General features: G+C 38.1%; 1 long non-coding RNA gene and 1 pseudogene across 1 annotated transcript in view; both read left to right on the top strand.

The window, feature by feature from the left end:
- Nucleotides 1-19153, top strand: part of LOC135967082 (uncharacterized) — a 1183085-nt gene that overhangs the window by 1004549 nt on the left and 159383 nt on the right. The window lies entirely within an intron of this gene.
- LOC107127491 (ADP-ribosylation factor-like protein 6-interacting protein 1 pseudogene) lies at nucleotides 18329-18899 on the top strand (annotated as a pseudogene).

Below are 19153 nucleotides of genomic sequence, written 5' to 3'. Positions count from 1 at the left end.
TATGGCGATTTCTCAAAAAACTAACAATAGAATCATCCATTCCACTGCTGGGTATATGTCCAAAGGAAAAAAAAAAAAAAAGGAAGTCAGCATGTCAAAAAGGTATCTGCATGCCCATGTTTATCACAGCACTATTCACAATAGTCAAGATATGGAATCAACCTAAGAGTCCATCAACAGATAAATGAAAAGAAAATGTGGTACATATACACAGTGGAATGATATTCTGCCATACAAATGAATGAAATCCTTCATTTGCAACAACATGGATGGAACTAGAAGACATGACTTTAAGTGAAATAAGCCGGGCACAGAAAGACAAGTGTTGCTTATTCTCACTCATGTGGGAAATAAAAAATTGATCTCATGAAGGTAGTGAATAGAATGGTGGCTACCAGAGGCTGAAAAGGGTAATGTGGAGCGGGGGACAAGGAAGGATTGATTAACGGGTACAAAAATACAGTTAGACAGAAGGAATAAGATCTAATGTTAAGTAGCACAATAGGGTAACTATAGTTAGTAGTAATTTATTGTATATTTCAAAATAACTAAAAGAGGAGATCTGAATGTTTCCAGCACAAAGAAATGATAAATGGTTGAGCTGATGGATATCCCAATTACCCAGATTTGATCATTACACATTATATACTTGTATCAAAATGTCACATTTACCCCTAAATATGTACAACTATTATGGATCTACAAAAAATAAAAATAAAATAAATAAAGGAATATCTGATCTGGTTTTCGTCACAACTCTCCACCAAATATTTTGTCAGAAAAAAAATTAAACAAAAAAAGCAACTAAGAAAATTATAATTCAAATTAAACTTAATTCAATATGGTAAGTTAAACAATGATTTCACATAATTTTAAGGAATTGTCTCGGTAAAAAAAAAAAAAAAAATCTCCAATTGATTTTCTCTCCTCCTGTTTTCTCCCTAATCCAATATTCATATGTTCAGTTTAGAAAGCCTTCAGCTCCAAGTGTTCAATTATCATGAAATTAAATAAATATTAACATGAAGTTAGGAGGTTGGCACCTTTTGGCATTTCATAAGTCCTCAAATAATGTCACGGTCAGTGCTTCTGAATTTCTTTTGGCCCTGGGTTCATGGTAACAGGAAGGCTGGGCACATATCCAAAACAGGAAGAATAAGAATGTAGTAAGATAGAACCAGAAGCATCTGTCTCTTGTATTAGAAAAAGCAAAAGATTGTCTAGAGAATACCATCATAGTTCATGACCTTAAGCTGGATCCATTTCTATCTGAAAAAAAGAAGTTGGGGAGGGTGCAGACAACATGAGGGAAAAACTGTGGGGCTTCTGTGAATTCATGGGGGAGGGGAGTCTCAGGGTTCCCAGGCAAGGCACCCTAGTCCCTGGCACAGTGGCCGTGGTCCACTTGCTGCTTGCTTGCCCACCTTTACCACTAAAACCAGGGCATCTCATTGTTTAGTTTCTTCCATGGCTCCACAGAACTGTGGCTCGGATCTGCAACTCCTCTAGTAAACAAAAATTGTATCATCAATGTAAGCAACCTGAAAATATTTGAAAGAAAAATATCAAAAATTACAGTTTTGTAGATGGCTCCAAAAGACCAAATTCTCCCCAAATATGAAGCATCTGCTTTCAAGTAACTGTGCCTATACACAGATATATTTATAAGCCAAACAAAGTTTCTAAAATGTTTCTTGTTTTACAATGAAATCAAAAAGTGGCTCAACATGATGTAGGATCAGTTGTACCAATGGCTTTTTTTCCTTGCAGATCCCTACAGTAGAAGGAGAAAATCAATCAACCAATCAATCAATCAGTCAATCAATCAAACCTAAGTTTGTCAAAGTCTGTTCCTAAAACAGCTCATTGTTAGGATTAGAATATGGGCTACACAGAGTTCAAAGACATTTCTTCTTCATTCACCCATCTTCAACAGCAGACTGAGAGTGATCAGAAGTGTGAAAAGTTCACTCTTATCAAATAATATTAGTGACAATTACTAAAAAATGATTTTTTCCTCAGAAATTAAAACAAGATATTTTTTCTTCCCCCACTTTCTCCAAACTGACAGTCATGGGTGACAGTAACCCATGTCAAAAAACCTTTTATCACCAGAACGAAAACTGTTAAAGAGAGTCTGTCAGTTTCCCTTTGTTCTCTATTTACAGTTATGAGGGAAAAATGATTTATGATTATTATAATTATATCTCTCCTTAGGAGAGCTGCACTAATTACATAATTTTTTTTAGCCATTTTTCTTTTTACAAGCTCTTACTTAGCCTAAATTGAAATGTATTTAGCAATTTTGTACTCAGTTACTTTTCAAACCTCTGTGTGGGTCACAAATTGAATGATCTGAGATCACTTAATGCATCAAATTTGTTCATGATAAGCATAAAGCTCCCGGGCTTATATATTCACAACCGTGATAGAAAGAGTTTCGCTCACTAGATAGGATCTTCATAGATGTTTTGAGGGAGTTTGCAGGAAATGAGTTTTGGGCAAAATGTTTTTTAATCTGTAGTTATATGGTAATAGCCATGAACCTTAGGAGTCAGCCTGGTATGTATTAGCTGAGTTAATATTAGCAGCAACCTATTCTTTTCATTTTATGACTTTATATCACATTATAACTCAGGCTTTCTCTACTGTCTTTTGTGTATTCATCTTTTTTTCTTTTTTATGATTCTATTCTTCTGTTGTCTTCCCTGCTACAGAAACTACCAGGGGTCATAGAGATAATAGAATACTGTTTCAAATTTAACATTTCCTTGGGATAAAATTTCTAGATTTAAATTTGTATTGATTTGTATTGTTGCTTGATTTAAAGAATGTATTTTAAAAGTACTATTCTTTCTAAAAATAGTTTTGTTTAGACAGCATCATAGCAATTGCATATAGAAATTTAAAATGTTCGGCATAGTAGAAATTGTTGAGAGAGGAAACACAATTCCACACCCTCCAATAGACACCTCCCAAGATAAGTAGACCTTATTGAAGAAATTGAATTTATGTTTTTAAACACTGTTCTTTATCTAGTATCTAAATAATTCTGCATTCTCAGAAAACATTTAAGTGTATTATTTGTCATCCTATTGAATCTTCTCATCTATAAAATGTGTGTTGTTATTTTCACTTTATGTAAAAGGAAACTGAGGCTCAGGAAAGTGAATGAATTTTTCTGGCAGCAAAGAACTATTAAGTGAAGAAAGCATTTCAATCTTTCTGTCTCTGCAGTACCCAAGTGCCTCTCTTTAATCCTCCTAAAGTCCATATGAACTTGGTATTAAGCCCCGTTTACAGACTAGAAAACTAGTGGTAGAGAGATGGAGTTACATACCAGTAACCCCATGAACCACCCCCCTACATTTTTTTTTAAACGATAAGTGTTAGTAACCTTTATTAAAGTATACCTGAAGGAAAATGTCCATGTGTGTTTCAAATTTAAAAAATAATTCAAAATATATGAAAATTTTCAAAGAATGCTGTCCCATGCAGGGACCCAGGATTATATCAAATTTAATGAACGATTGAAAGAAAGAAGGCAGCAGGGGAGAAAGTTTGGATTATCACAAATAAATGAATTGTTTAGTTTACTCAAAGAAAAAGGAAAAGCAAAAGAGGGGATAGGTCCAAATGTTGTCAAATCAAACAGTGACAAAGTGAGGTTGATTCCCCATGTTGTCTAAATGACCATATCATCTTGACTACTTGAGAATAACAAAATCACATGCTCATGAATGTATTCATCCATATGAATTAAGTATTGAAAATATTAAGCTTACCACAATATTTCATGCTAACAAATAATAAGAAAATCAGCATGTTTTTCTTTTCTCTGGTTTTTACATTACCTTTTTGTGTTTTTATTTGCATTTACTTAAGACCTTGTGGATCCCACCAAATGACTGGCTTGAAATGCTAATGGCCGAGCGGGGTGGCTCATGCCTGTAATCACAGCACTTTGGGAAGCCGAGGCAGGTGGATCACCTGAGGTCAGGAGTTCGAGACCTGCCTGGCCAACATGGTGAAACCCTGTCGAGTGCCTGTAATCTCAGTTACTCGGGAGGCTGAGGCAGGATAATTGCTTGAACCTGGGAGGTGGAGGTTGCAGTGAGCTGAGATTGCACCATTGCCCTCCAGCCTGGGTCAACAACAGCAAGACTTCGTCTCAAAAAAAGAAAAAAGAAAAATGCAACTTTTCTTTGAGATTGGGAGGTGGGAATGGGATCAGTGGGGTATTTTATATTTATCTATCATTACAAAACAAGAGCTATATATACAATAGTTATTTCTCATAGTTGTTTCATAAGAAACTCACAGAAAGCAATTTATTTAGGGCAGTTTTCATTGCAAATAAATAATGATTTTGGCTATTCATGTTGAAAAAGGGTAAAAGGACATTTGGCACATAAAGAATTTTTTTAAAAAAGAATGAGAACAAATTCTAAAACTTGTGGAAAATATTTCTATACATACGTATTGACAGAGTTAAAGTACAAAATTTGGGAAAGTAGGAATTTAATTTAATTTTACATAAGTTGAATTCCCCAAATAGGTAAACCTTTAATATTGATGTTAATAGGTTGCTCTGGGAAAAGGGAAAAAAGAGTAAAGGAGAAAGAACAAGAATGAGAAAGAAATGATACTAATTCCCAAGTCATTTATAATCTAGCAGGGGAACAATAATACTCTTCTCAATAATTCAAACATATGTATCACTTAACCTTTTAAAATTATCTTGCCATGCCATGCTGCACTATCAAAAACCATGAGTGACAGGCAGGACACTATTTATGTTTTTCCCCCAGTTTATGTATGAGAAGGGGATGGGAATCTTGAGAGATATTACATGAGGGGCTTAGGTCACTCAGCAGAACCACAGGAGAGAACAGGGACTTTTCCCCTCTTTGCATTCCAAAGGTTATAAATGGTATAGAGGAATTTAACATATTTGGAATGTACATACACTCAGAGCCTTCCCTCTATCTTTGAAATCTTTCATCTTTCCTTTCTTCTGTCTCCAAGCATGCAGGATCTTCAGAATCTTCAGAGAAACATAAAGACAACTGGGGCAGAGTGGTAATATTTTTTTTTCCACTGATGAAACTAATGCAAAAATATTTGGGAAAACAATGAAAGTTGAGTAAAAGGAGAAATTTTGATTATTGATCATATCCACAGCAGCAGAGGTAGGTCTTTTTAGAGTCTGCTTTACATCTTGCAATGGGCAAGGATATTGGGAGGTTTGCTGAGGATACACAGGATAAATGGTGTTGTTCCCAAAGTTCATGTCCACCCAGAACCTCATAACAGGGCCTTATCTGAGAATAGGATGTTTGCAGATGTAATTAGGTAAGATGAGGTCATACCGGTTTTGGATGAGGATGAAATCTATTGACTAGTGTCCTTGTAAGGAAAGGGGAGAACACATGGAGACACATACACATGCACATACACACATACACACACACACAGGGAAGAGGGACATGTGAAGATGGAGCTGGAGATGGGAGGGAACAAGACACAAGACAAGGGATGCAAAAGATTTCTGAGAGTCATCAGAAGCTAGGAAGTGCCAAGGGCAGATTTCCCACCAGAGCCTTCAGAAGGAGCATTGCCCCACTAAAACCTTAATTTCAGACTTCCAGCCTACAGAATGGTAATGGATGGAATATCTCTTGTTTTAACCCACCCTGTTTGTGGTACTTTGTTATGGCAGCCCTAGAAAATACATGGAAACTAGAAAGAAGAAAAGCAACAAGATCTTTCACCAAATTCACAGAGTATACTCAACTCAGGAAAAGTGTAGGAGGGAGGAGAGGATATGGGAGGAATAAGTGTGGGAATGGTTAGTAGAGGAAATTGCCAAAGAGAGAAATCATGTTTATCAGGTGACTCTAATGTTCCAAGCTCTGTATCTGTCCTTTTATATGTATTTTCTCTCTTGATTTTACCACAACCCTGTGAAATAGAAAATTTTGACACCATTTTGTACATTAAGACTTAGAGAGATTAGCATCTGGGTCAAAGTCACAAACAACAAATGCATGACAAAATCAAGAATCAAATCCATGTTTCCTGATTCTTAGACTGGTGTTACTTCCCTTTAAGCCTATAATTAAATAATCCAAGAATGTAGTAAATATTTCTTCCCTTGAGACTCTTAAAACAAGTCAGAACACAGTAATAGGGAACTCTCAGGAGGAATAGTTCTCTCTGGGCAGAGAGATGAAATTGGATATCCTAATAGATCTTTTCCAAGTCTAATTATGCTCACTCTGTGAAAGGCGCTGGCTAAATGCAAGTTCATTATCATTTTATTCTAAGTTAACTGGAAAACAAGATTGATTGACATGTTGGAGGTATTCAACATTTATATGCAGGAAATTTAGGAGACTTTAAACACATTTAAAAAAGAAGCTTTTCTTAAGATAGCTCATGCTGCTTTTTACAGTGAAATACTCTGCATCAAAACAGATGTTTCAAAAATTTTATACCGCTGCTCTTCCCAAGCAGATGACCTCGATATGCTCAGGACCTTGGTGGCAATGGGCAGCCTTCCTAACTTGGAAGAGAAAAGAAATACTGTGGCTTCTTATCTATTCCTCCGTGTCCACAGTTAATTTTTTACTCATTTTCGTTGCGTTTCAAATGTTTCAATTCTGATCTCTAATCACAATGGAAAATAGGAACACTATACATTTTGATTGTAGTGTAAAGTATTTTCATGTAGTTCGTTTTATCCAATGCCCAGTACAACCTGCAATACTCACGTTTCAGAGAAGGAAGAGCATCCCACAATGAAAATGACTTCGTGCAAAATCACATATGATGAGAGTCAGGATTGAATTCATAGCATTGTAAGGCTATTTCAGCCCTTAAAAAAAAAAAAATCCTCAGTTTTAACCAAAATAAGTTTAACATATACTTTGGTTGTGTCTATGCAAAACAAAAGAAAACAAAAGCTTGGTAAAACTATGGAGTCTGCAAACTGTGTTTGTTATCCCCTTTGGTGTTTCTGAGATGTATTCTAGGTATGTAGAGCTCTTTCAAGAGAAAACGCATCCCAAGAAGAATAGATTCTTAAAAAGTATATCTTCTTGAAGGAGTGATATACTTCTCACTAGTTCATTCAGGATAATGATGTTTGCAAAAATAAGTTTTGTTCCCTTTGTGTATATAACTCTCTTTAATATTATTAATTCCTGAATAATACTTGAAGTAATTATTTTGGGGGGGGAGTTTTTAAAGTCAGTAAAATAACTGTAAAATTGACATATTTTTGTACCTCTCATCTTGATATGTAAAATAATTTTGAAAATCAATATGTAGGTATACTTGAAGTGTGGTTTGGACATTATCTATTGATCCCTACCCACGGTGCATGAAGCCCTAATCTAGAAGTGAATGGAAGACTTTCTGTGCTGATTCAACAAATTTCCTGAGTATAAAAGAAGCCATTATCCTGAGAAGCATCCTAGATTTCTCTCATTTGCATTCTAACATCAATCATTCAGTCCTATGGATTCTACTGCCTGAATGTGAGTCAAGTGCACCAGTTCTGCCCATCACTCTGAACCAATGCCATTCAAGCCACTGTTTCTCATTTGGGACAATGAAACTTATCTCTAGACCTCCTATTTGTCATCTACCCTCTACAGTGCTATCAGAGTGCCTATAAAGCTCAAATATGATCACATCACTCAGGTGACTACAATCATCCAATAAGTCCCAGTGCTCTCAAGATAAAGTCCTTATTCCATAATATATGCAGGTCCCTTTGTGTTCTGGCTCTAGTCCCAACTCCCTCTTCTCCATCCTCTCTATCCTGTCTTCTTTCCACTCCTTCCTGTCAAACACATATTCTACCACTCATTGCTATAGCAATACTGAGTTATTTTCAATTCAAGGAAGACTATGGGCTCCCAAATCTCTAGACTTTCATACATACTGATTCATAAAATGTTTATAGGCCAGGCGCAGTGGCTCACGCCTGTAATCCCAGCACTTTGGGAGGCTGAGGCAGGTGGATCATGAGGTCAGGAGTTCAAGACCAGCCTGGCCAAGATGGTGAAACCCCCACCTCTACTAAAAATACAAAAATTAGCTGGACGTGGTGGCAGGCACTTGTAATCCCAGCTACTCGGGAGGCTGAGACAGATAATTGCTTGAACCCAGGAGGCAGAGGTTGCAGTGAGCTGAGATTGCACCACTGTACTCCAGCCTGGGTGACAGAGTGAGACTCCATCTCAAACAAACAAACAAAAAAATTGTCCAGCTGTGAAAGTTGCACCTGTTATTCATGTTTTAGCAGAGGGGTCATTTCATCTATGAAGATTCTCTGAGTACTCACCCCAACCATGGCTCTTGCTACATCTTGAAGCATTTCATTATCTGAGTGTCCTCCTATGCTGTCCCATACAATCTCACTTACTACCTGGTTGGTTGGTCCTTGCCACAATCACCTGTCATTTAGATCAAACTTTTTGGCACCAGGAACCAGGTTCATGGAAGATAATTTTTCCACGGACTGGGATGGGGATGATTTCGGGATGAAACTGTTCCACTTCAGATCATCAGGCATAAGATTCTCAGAAGGAGCACACAACCTAGATCCCTTGTGTGCTCGGTTCACAATAGGGTTCATGCTCCTATGAGAATCTAATGCTGCTGTTGATCTAACAGCAGGCAGAACTCAGGTGGTAATGCTCGCTTGCCTACCACCCACCTCCTGCTGGGCTGCCTGGTTCCTAACAGGGGGCTTGGGGACCCCTAATTTAGAATATAATAGTCAAAATTTTAGAGATATGGTTTGTTGTCTTTTTCACTGTATCATCTAGAAGCTACTGAATAAATATTTCATGGATGAGTGAATGAATGAATAGATAAGTAGCATTTCTCAGGCAAATAATGTTTGATGCTAGAAATATACCAGATAAGACATACACCTTAATATGAATATAATTCTATACTTTGGACAGAAAGATATCCCATACACATATTCTTTTAACTAGATCTCCCTAGCTATTCTTTATTGTCTCCTCCTTCTCAATTCCATCTGTTCAGTACTGAATGTCATTCAATCCTTTACTTTATATGTTGAAACCCTAACCCCCCGATGTGATGATATTTGGAGCTGAGGCTCTGGGAAAATAATTAGGTTTAGATGAGATTATGAGAATGGGGCTCCAAGATAGGATTAGTTTTTTGTAAAGGGGAGGAAATATGAGAGTTCTCTGTCACTCCCTCTCCACTATGTGAGGGTACAGCAAGAATGTGTCCATCAGCAAGCCAGAAAGACGGCCCTCACCAATAACCAAATCTGCTGGCACCTTCATCTTGAGCATCCAGGCTTCAGAACTATGAGAAGTAAATATCTACTGTTTAAGCCACTCAGTCTTTGATATTTTGTTACAGCAGCATGAGCTGACTGAGACACCATCCGATGACCCTAATACCACTCTTAGAGTCTCTATACATCTGTGAGAATAAAGGCCTCCAAAGCTGGGGGAATGCATGTGAATAGATGAGGCTGTTGTTAAAAGGATGCTGTTATATTCTTTAAGAGGAACCATTTGCTCACCCTGAGTCAAGCTGTCAAAATTTGACAGTTGCAGTCAAAGGAGTACCTGGAGCTTAAAAAGGTCAGAGAAGTAAGGCATGACCAAATTATTCCCAGATGGCTGAGGCTGTCAATGTTATTTGAAATAATCTATACTGAAGATGCTGGAGATGAGTGCCCGCTTTAGCCCAGGAAAGTTCTATGTTCATCATGACTTCTGTGTCACTCCCTACCTCTTCTTGTTCCACACATCTCTCAAAGAAGACACCTACCTATTCACTTAGCACTCCATCTAGGCCTGTTCAGGATTCCCATAGGACAAGACTAGCTTTTAAAAACGTCAACTTCTCAATTAGAGGAAAGGTTGTGAAGAAAAAGTCGAAGTCTTCTGGTGTTTAAATCATGTTTCTGCATACAGTCTCTCTAGGCGAGGAGGGAAGAATTGAACAAGGAAGAATCCCTGACTTAATTTAACTTTTAATTTAAACAAAGATGAAAGAGCTCTTCGCATTATGTTATTGATTCGTTTAACATGCATCTACCATGTGCCTACTCTATCTCAGACTCTGGGCTGGAAACTAGCTCCTTCCCTTGAGGATCTCACAAGCCAGGTGGGGATAGGGTAGGCAGGCAAGTGATGGAAAACAAACTATTAAATAGTGTTAATAAGTAACTACAATTATTGGAACTGGTTCATTCATTAAATCAATAAGCATTTTCTCAGCATATACTATGTGTTTGGCTATGTGTTGAAAGCTGATATACAAAAATAATAAATGTAACATTTGTGCTCTCAAGGGACTTACAGCTCTCAATGAAAAAACCATGCTGAGATAAACAATGAGATTACAAAAAGAAACATATTAGGAAGGAATGAATGTTTCATGTTCTAGGATATCTGTTACTGACAGATCCATCTTGTCCCTGGATCCATCTTGTCTCTGGGGCAATAAATTGCCTATATACATTAAAATGATCTGATTACTGTACTCTTTGGCAAACTATTTGTTGCTCACACTATCTACACAAGGAAGAAGAAAAGAGAAAAATACAGACTGGATTCCAGGAGTGCTGGATTCTGCTTTCCACTTGTTTTCTACATACCTGTGTGGCCTTGGAGGGCAAGTTGGATAGACAGCACTTTAGTGTCTTTAGGGCTGGTGTTCAGAGCAGAGCATCATTCTCTGGAGGGAACTGCTGACAGCAAGCCAAGAGCTCAGCCTTGACAGAGCTAGGATATGGATACAACATTGCCTCCCCAAGTGGTTCCAAAACCCAGCTGCAGGTTAGTATCACCAGGGAGCTCCTTAAAAATAGTGTTTCTGGGTACATCCCCAGAAATACTAACTCAGTATCTGTGGTGAGGTCAGGAATCTGTATTTGAACACATTTCCCGAGGTAATTCTGATATACTGCTTGCTTGGTGTCACCAACCTTCAGTCCTAACACTGAACTCTGGCATGTCATTAAAGACCCTTCACAGTCTGGCCCCAGCCTATCTCCAGAGATCTTGAGCTTGCTTGTCATTACCATGCCACAATCCCACCCCAGCAATCATAAACAGCATACACTCCAGACTAACTTTTGCTTTCCAATGCTTATACACATGCCATTTCCTCTCTTATCTTTCTTTTTTCTGTTGTTGTTTTTCTTTTTTTTGAGACAGAGTCTCACTGTGTTGCCAGGCTGAAGAGTAGTGGCCTGATCTCAGCTCACTGAAACCTCCACCTCCTGGGTTCAAGCGATTCTCCTGCCTCAGCCTCCTGAGTAGCTGGGACTACAGGCACCCGCCACCATGCCCAGCTAATTATTTTGTATTTTAGTAGAAACAGGGTTTCACCATGTTGGCCAGGATGGTCTCAATCTCCTGATCCATCCCCCTCAGCCTCCCAAAGTGCTGCGATTACAGGTGTGAACCACCATGCCCGGCCTCCTCTCTTGTCTTTCTAAGCACATCAAACCATGGCTTCTCATTTCAAGACATAACCCAGGTTTCTCTTGCTTGAGAAACCATTCCTGACTCCTTGAGCCAGGCTTAACTGGCCCCTTATCTGTGCTCCAACAGTACTCTCTTTAAATATAGAGTGTAAATATAGGTTTTTCTCAACTAGGTCACAAGCACCATGGCTATTTTTATTTATCTCTGTATCAAAATATCTAAAAATTATTCTGGAAATATATTAGGTATTCAATAAGTCATTATTAAGCGAATGAACAGAAACTTGGAAGAGTGTGCAATTATCAAAACTAGGGCATAACATCACAGCAGGAATTAAGTCACAGAAGGTCTGATTTAGTACCAATCTTTGGAAAATTGGGGCATTGGATAGTGTTTTCAGACAGGATAGAACCAGTTATGCTCTCAGTCTTTTTATTAAGATATCCATCAAATAAGATTTAATAATATTTGGATGTGATTTTTAGCTGTCCTACCCCAACTAACTCTTTGCAAACATGATCTGTACTGTGAAGGATTGCTCTAGATTCTGGGCATAGTCAAATGGCCTCAGAAAGTTGGGGGGAAGAAATGAGAACAGGCGCTATCCAGGTCATTAAATGGAAAGTATGTCATCTATATTTGTAAGTTTGCCTAAGTTCTTACTGAATATTTTTTTCATCTTCTTTCTCAACTAGGTTTGGGATGCTACTGTCCCCTCCATATAGCATGGTAATGCTCACTGCCTACCACTCACCTCCTGCTGGGCAGCCTGGTTCCTAATTTAGGATCTCCTAATACAGAGATGAATATAAAAATTGGCCATAGCTTTTTGATATGAAAATCTTACATTCAGGTAATTCTGGAGTTCGAGGCATCCCTGGAATGGTATATAGCAAAAATAAATAAATAAATAAACAATATTAGCTTTATGTGGGTATTGAGACTTTTTTCCAGTATACCACGCAATAAGATAAGAGAAAGTATTTTATTGGATAGAATGTAGTAATTAATACCAGAACCAATTAGGATTTCAAAAGACAGGTCTTCAGTAGAACAATCCCCAGAATCATAGTATCATTTTTTTTTCATAATATATATTCAAGGTATGTGTATTCTCATTTGGACATAGTTTAAGAAGGGCTGTCCGGAAGGCAAGGATTCTAGGCATTCATTCTAAAACTACCACCAGGTCCTCATGCAAAATTAAGCTCTTTGATTAAATAATGATGGGCTTTTATATCAGTAACATTGGCTAATTCTCTTATCATCAATCTAGGTATCCAGTTGTTCCAGAATAATTGCATCATCCACTTATAATTCTTTCTCTTTTCCTCTAGTATAAAGTATTATAGCTATAAGCCTATTGGGTAGATACAGGTATGTTTTATTTCATAAGGTAGTGATGACAAATTTATAATCCAAGTTTTGTGTCAAGAAGTTGAAAGGTAGAGTTAGGGGAATACTGGCAATTGACCAGCAATGTCTGTTCTGTGTGCCAGAGATGGGAAATATTGACTCATATTCTAGATACTTGTGATCCCATCCACAAACAAACCCACAACACACTCACATTATAGATATTTACTCTATAGCATAAGACTTTATTGTTACTGGGTATCATCAGATTCAGCTTGGGAACCTGAGTCACAGACTGGGAAAATCACGTTCAGTCTTTGACCGCTTTTTAATTCAAAAGGCCATTAAAAAAAAATCATTGAGTCAATCAAGCAAAATATCTCATTTGATGTGGGCAAAGTGAGAAATACAATTTTATGATATCTTAAAAATCAGTTAGCATATAAATAAAGTTTTTACATTTCCAAAGACATCATGAAGATAATAGAAACTTGAGTTGGTTCCAAAAGAAAAAAAAAATGAGGCAAAAGATAATTTGTTTTGTATGATAAAACTATAAAATAAAAGTTTTGGTGATTTAAACCATACTGGTGTCTACTAAAAAAGATTAAATAAGGACAGGTGACGGATTTTGTGAGCATATGTTTATTAGTATGTTGTTGTTTCCTAGTAATTTTAAAAGACCGTTAGTACTAAACAATAGTGATCTATGCTCTAGCAAATTGAAGTACACTTAGAATTAATGTGAGTAATAAATTAATTAGTTCTGAAATAAAAACACTGCTGCATGCAGTGACTCATGCCTATAATCCCAGCACTTTTGGAGTCCAGGGCAGGCGGATCACCTGAGATCAGGAGTTTGAGACCAGCCTGGCCAACGTGGCAAAACACCGTCTCTACTAAAAATACAAAAATTAGCCAGGCGTGGTGGTGTACGCCTGTAGTCCCAGCCACTCGGGAGGCTGAGGCAGGAAAATCACTTGAACCCGAGAGCCAGAGGTTGCAGTGAGCTGAGATCATACCACTGCACTCCAGCAAAAAAAAAAAAAAAAAAAAAAAAACACCGATAAGTATACATTGGTAAGATTATTTTAAATAATCTCAAAGTACTCATATGCTCATTCATTCATTTATTCATTTTATAATATGCATAAGCAGCCAAATATCAACATTTTGATATAAAACATTTAAATGTATTTAACAGTAGCTCTGTGAATATATATTAAGATTTCACCCATTTGCCAGTTTGCCAGTTAGTACAATAAAAATTAGATTGTGAAATGTTCTATGATTACTTAGCAAATGTATGAGATGAGTCTTTACAGAGATCTCTTGATTCTGAAGCCCAGACATTATCTATTCCACATTGTTTTTCAGAATATTTTATCCATATACATTTCTTGGGAAGATTCTCTTACCATAAAACCTTTGAAAATCCATCATGAATTATCTTGGGATGACACGTCTTTAAGATGTGATTTAATTGTGCTGTTTCTTTTCAATGATTGAAACAGTTGAATCAAAGAGAGGTAAAGCTTTTATTAAATGTCTTTTGTTAATGTATAATAAGTTAGAGCCAGTAGAGTTATGCAACTTGACTCAAATGCCATTTTTCCATGATTGTATCTTATAAGTAATGTGTTCTCCAAACTAATTTCCTGTCAGGGCCCTTCTCGCTCCCAGTCCTCTCAGCTTTGTTCTCCAGACACAGAGCCTGCCAAGTCTCCTTTCAAAATTAGCACCATTCCTGTATCTTGAACCAATCTTGTCCTTTGTGAGGAAATTAAAATAGCCCTAGTTAAGTAATTCTTTTAACATAGTATAAAGTCATCCTGTCAGAGGGCAAATGTCATGTGTAGTAGAACCAACTAAACTTAGGTTTCAATACCAACTTGCACTTAAAAACTGTGTATCCTTGGAAGAGGTATTTTTATCACACCAAATCTATTTTCCTCTATGATAATCCTTGTATAAAATTAAGAAGACATCATGTAGCAAATGCTGAATCATGTTAGTTGCCCTCCCTCAATATTTGCACCACGCTTATCAAATAAAATCCTCATCAAGTTTTATTGTTCTGTGTTTACCTCTTAGATGATGATCAGCTTAGTATTCCCCAATGACACCAAGTTTTGAATCTAAAGAAGTCTCTTAGAATTCTGGAGCAGAAGTCTCCCGAGAGGCATGGAGCCCGTGCCCCACCACCTGCAGATGGACCTCCCAGGTGTGTTCTGCCCCATGCTCTGCTGATTGGATGCCTCTCTGTCCTTAGACCACATACAGGGCCCAATGCAAGAAACAGCTGAGAACCTTCCTTTAATGGAAAGTCCATGTTGTGGGAGCATAATGAGTAACAGACAGAGGGCAGCGCATGGCAGCTCACACCTGTAATCCCAGCACTTTGGGAGGCTGAGGCAGGTGGATCACTTGAGGTGAGGGGTTCTAAATCAGCCTGGCCAAACTGGTGAAACCCCATCTCTACTAAAAGTATTTTAAAAATTATCTAGGTGTGGTAACGGGTGCCTGTAATCCCAGCTACTTGGGAGACTGAGGGATGAGAATCGCTTGAACCCAGGAGGTGGAGGTTGCAGTTAGCCGAGATGGCACCACTGCACTCTAGCCTGGGTAACAGAGTGAGACTGTGTCTCAAAAAAAAAAAAAAAAGAAGAAAGAAGGAAAGAAGGAAAGAAGGAAAGAAGGAAAGAAAGAAAGAAAGAAAGAAAGAAAGAAAGAAAGAAAGAAAGAAAGAAAGAAAGAAAGAGAAAGGGAAAGAAAGAAAGAAAAGAAAGAAAGAAAGAAAGAAAGAAAGAAAGAAAGAAAGAAAGAAAGAAAGAAAGAAAGAAAGAAAGAAAGAAAGAAGAAAGAAACTGCCTGAAATGAGATTAGACAAGTTTGCATGAGCCAGACCATACAGGTATTCATGGAAAGGAGATCGGATTTCACTCTGAGAGCAGTAAGACCTGGTGGCAGAGTTTTAAGTAAGAAACAAGATTTGATAAAATTCTTTCTCTGGCCTTGTGATTACGGGATTTGGATCAATTCATGCAGATGATTCAAGTCCCAGTTTCCACATCACAAAAGAGAAATGCTGATATCCCAGCAACTCAACCAACAGGATGAGAGTGAAAATCAAAACATCATGTAATACACATGAAAAGCCTTAACCGACATGTGTAAAGTCATATAAGTGAAAGTCTTAATAATGATAGCTACTAGAAGGCATGTGTTGGCAAAATGTTATCAACCTGAAAGAACAATATGGGCTCGTTGATTATTTGCTTACTTTATTTTATTCAGTTGACTTTCTGTTATATAACATGAAGTTTGCAGGAATAGATTCCTGCTACTTGTGACACTCTTTAATCCTGGCTGGAGGTGGAGCAGAAGGCAACCCCACCTAGAGCATACAAATGGTTAGTGCTAGTACTGAACATAGGACCACAGGGGGAGGGAGGGCTTATGCTTTGTAACATCACAAAATGGCTGTTTTTTCTGAAACTGCTAGAAGAGTGGGAATTCTCTCTTTGCTGCTATTGCTTGCAAACGAGACAAAGGAGAGCTTGTGGCTTTCTACTTTTTTTTTTTGAGATGGAGTTTCACTCTTGTTGTCCAGGCTTCAGTGCAATGGTGTGATCTCAGTTCATTACAACCTCAGCCTCCTGGGTTCAAGCGATTCTCCTGCCTCAGCCTCCCAAGTAGCTGGGGTTACAGGCATGCACCACCACCTTTATAAAGTCTGGTATTTTTAGTAGAGACAGGGTTTCTCCATGTTGGTCAGGCTGGTCTCAAACTCCTAACCTCAGGTGATTCACCCGCCTCAGACTCCCAAAGTGCTGGGCTTATAGGCACACAAACTTTATTCAGCATCTGGTTGATATCTTAGACCTTCTTATTTTACATCTGTAAAAGAGGAACTAATACCAATAATACTTATATGCACATTTCGATATATTCCAGGCATTGTACTAAAATTTGCATGTATTATCTTGTTTAAATTTTCTAGTGTCCCCTGATGTAAAGAGATATTATAACTAGGCACATTTTATATGTGAAGGATTTGAAGGTCTTTGCCCTGTCCAGATCACTCGCCTAGTAAGCATCAGAGCTGGACTTGAACTTGGCTCTATTTGAGTTGAAAGCCAGAGCTCTGAACCACTACATCACACTGGCACCAACCGTAGTGCAAGAGAAGATGAAAGGTGATAGCACATGTCACATGTTCTAGCAGTTTGGTATCTAGCCCCTCCAACTTGTTAGAGCATGTCTTTTTCATCCTGACTTTTCCTGATTTCTACAGCCAGGTAAACAAACAAACAAACAAAAACCATTTACCTTTCCAGCTAATTTTCTCATGGTGTAAAAACATTTAAACTATATAAAAACATTTAAACTATATAAAAACAGGAAAACTATAAATAGATAAAATAACCTACAATTCCATGGTATCCCATTAGCTTAGCTTGAGTTCCCAAGGAGTGTTTAGTATGGTGGTTGCCAGCAGGCTCTGGGGCTAGACAGCCTTTGTTTGAATCCTGGCTCTATATCTTGCTAGCTGTACAACCTCTTCTATTTACATTCCCTGAGTTCAGAGATAGTACTATGCATCTCATAGAGTTGTTATGAGGATTAGTTGTGTTTATAATTTAAAGTTCTTGATATAGTGATTGACACACAGCTAGTGCTCAATAAATGTTAATTATTAACATAGCTATTATTTTTAAGGGAGGATACCACTCCTTATATGGTCTTATGCCCAATTTCTGCCTCCAGAGAAAGAAGAAGTAAAAACTAAAAGGCAGAAATGAAATCCACAAGCAGACAGCCCGGCACCACGCCCTGGGCCTGGTTAAAGATTGACCCCTGACCTTACTGGTTATGTTATCTATAGATTCTAGACATTGTATGGAAAAGCATTGGGAAAACCCCTGTCCTGTTCTATTCCATTCTAATTACTGATGTGTGCAGCCCCCAGTCATGTACTCCCTGCTTGCTCAATCGATCACGACCCTCTCACACAGACCCCCTTAGAGTTGTGAACCCTTAAAAGGGACAGGAATTGCTCACTCGGTGTGCTTGGTTTTTGGAGATGTGAGTCTGCCTATGCTCCCAGCTGAATAAAGACTTTTCCTTCTACAACTTGGTGTCTGAGGGGTTCTTGTCTGTGGCTCATCCTGCCACATTTATGTGATAACATTGCTGTTTCAGTAGGTTCTAGTCTCAAGTTTGAAAACAGTATATAATTTCTTCTAGATATTATATTTACCCACATTTAATCCTCAACATCATAAACTTGAAATCTCACCTGCTGAATGACTATTCTTCTATAGCCCAAATTCGTGTGTTTTTGTCATGTGATAAATTGCCGTTCGATGAACATTGAATCTGGTGCTGTGGTCGCCGTGCAGGTCTCGGTAGGAGGGTTCACTGGGAAGGCAGCCTGCACTCATGGAGATGGCATCTCAGAGATAATGGCAGAGGGAGATAATCACATCACTAACCTGCTGCCTACAGAGACTGCAAGTCTGGAAAAACAGCTGCAAGGATGGGGAGAAGTGATGCTGATGCTGATAAAGTCCTCCCATGGGAAACAGCCTGGTTTCCACCTGCCACCATGGGTGTGGTTTCTTTGATGTTTCTGATTATCTACTATCTAGATCCATTTGGCTGACTACCTTGTTCCCATTCTGGTGCCTAGAATTTTTGGCTCTAATAAATGGACCACTGAACAACAGCAAAGATTTCATGAAATTTGCAGCAATCTAGTTAAAAACTCGATGCAGAGCTGTGGGTTGGTGGAAATGCCTCTTCACACTAAAGGAAGATAAACCTAAGATGCACTTCATGACCATGATCATTTCCCTAACTGAGATTGCTTAGGTGGGACAGCAAGTCCACAACTTGCTTCTCACCTGCCTGATAGTGACTTCTTTACTATTGCTTCCTGGACTAAACCAACATGGAATCATTTCTAAGTACACTGGAATGGCCAAAAGGGAGCTAACCCAACTTCTCAAACAAAAAGAATAGAAAAATGAATAATTCATCTGCTTTATTCAGTGTGATTAATGGAGCACCCATTGCCCCTGGGAATGGTTTCTGCTGTACTATCTGGATACTAAAATGTTACAGAAGTAGCTCTTTGCTCTCCCTCACTCTGCCCGTAGTTAATAGAAATGCAGGCTCGCCAAGTTATGCTTTGTGCATAGTGTCTTCATGTCATGTATAGTTGAGTACATTCTTACCAGTTGGCCTCATGGACAACTCATTAGTATGTATGACTTGTTTTGATTTTT

Source organism: Macaca fascicularis, chromosome 14, assembly GCF_037993035.2.
Source record: "Macaca fascicularis isolate 582-1 chromosome 14, T2T-MFA8v1.1".
Lineage (NCBI taxonomy): Eukaryota > Metazoa > Chordata > Mammalia > Primates > Cercopithecidae > Macaca > Macaca fascicularis.
The sequence above is the reverse complement of the archived record's forward strand: the minus strand, read 5'-3'. Positions and strand labels throughout refer to the sequence as shown.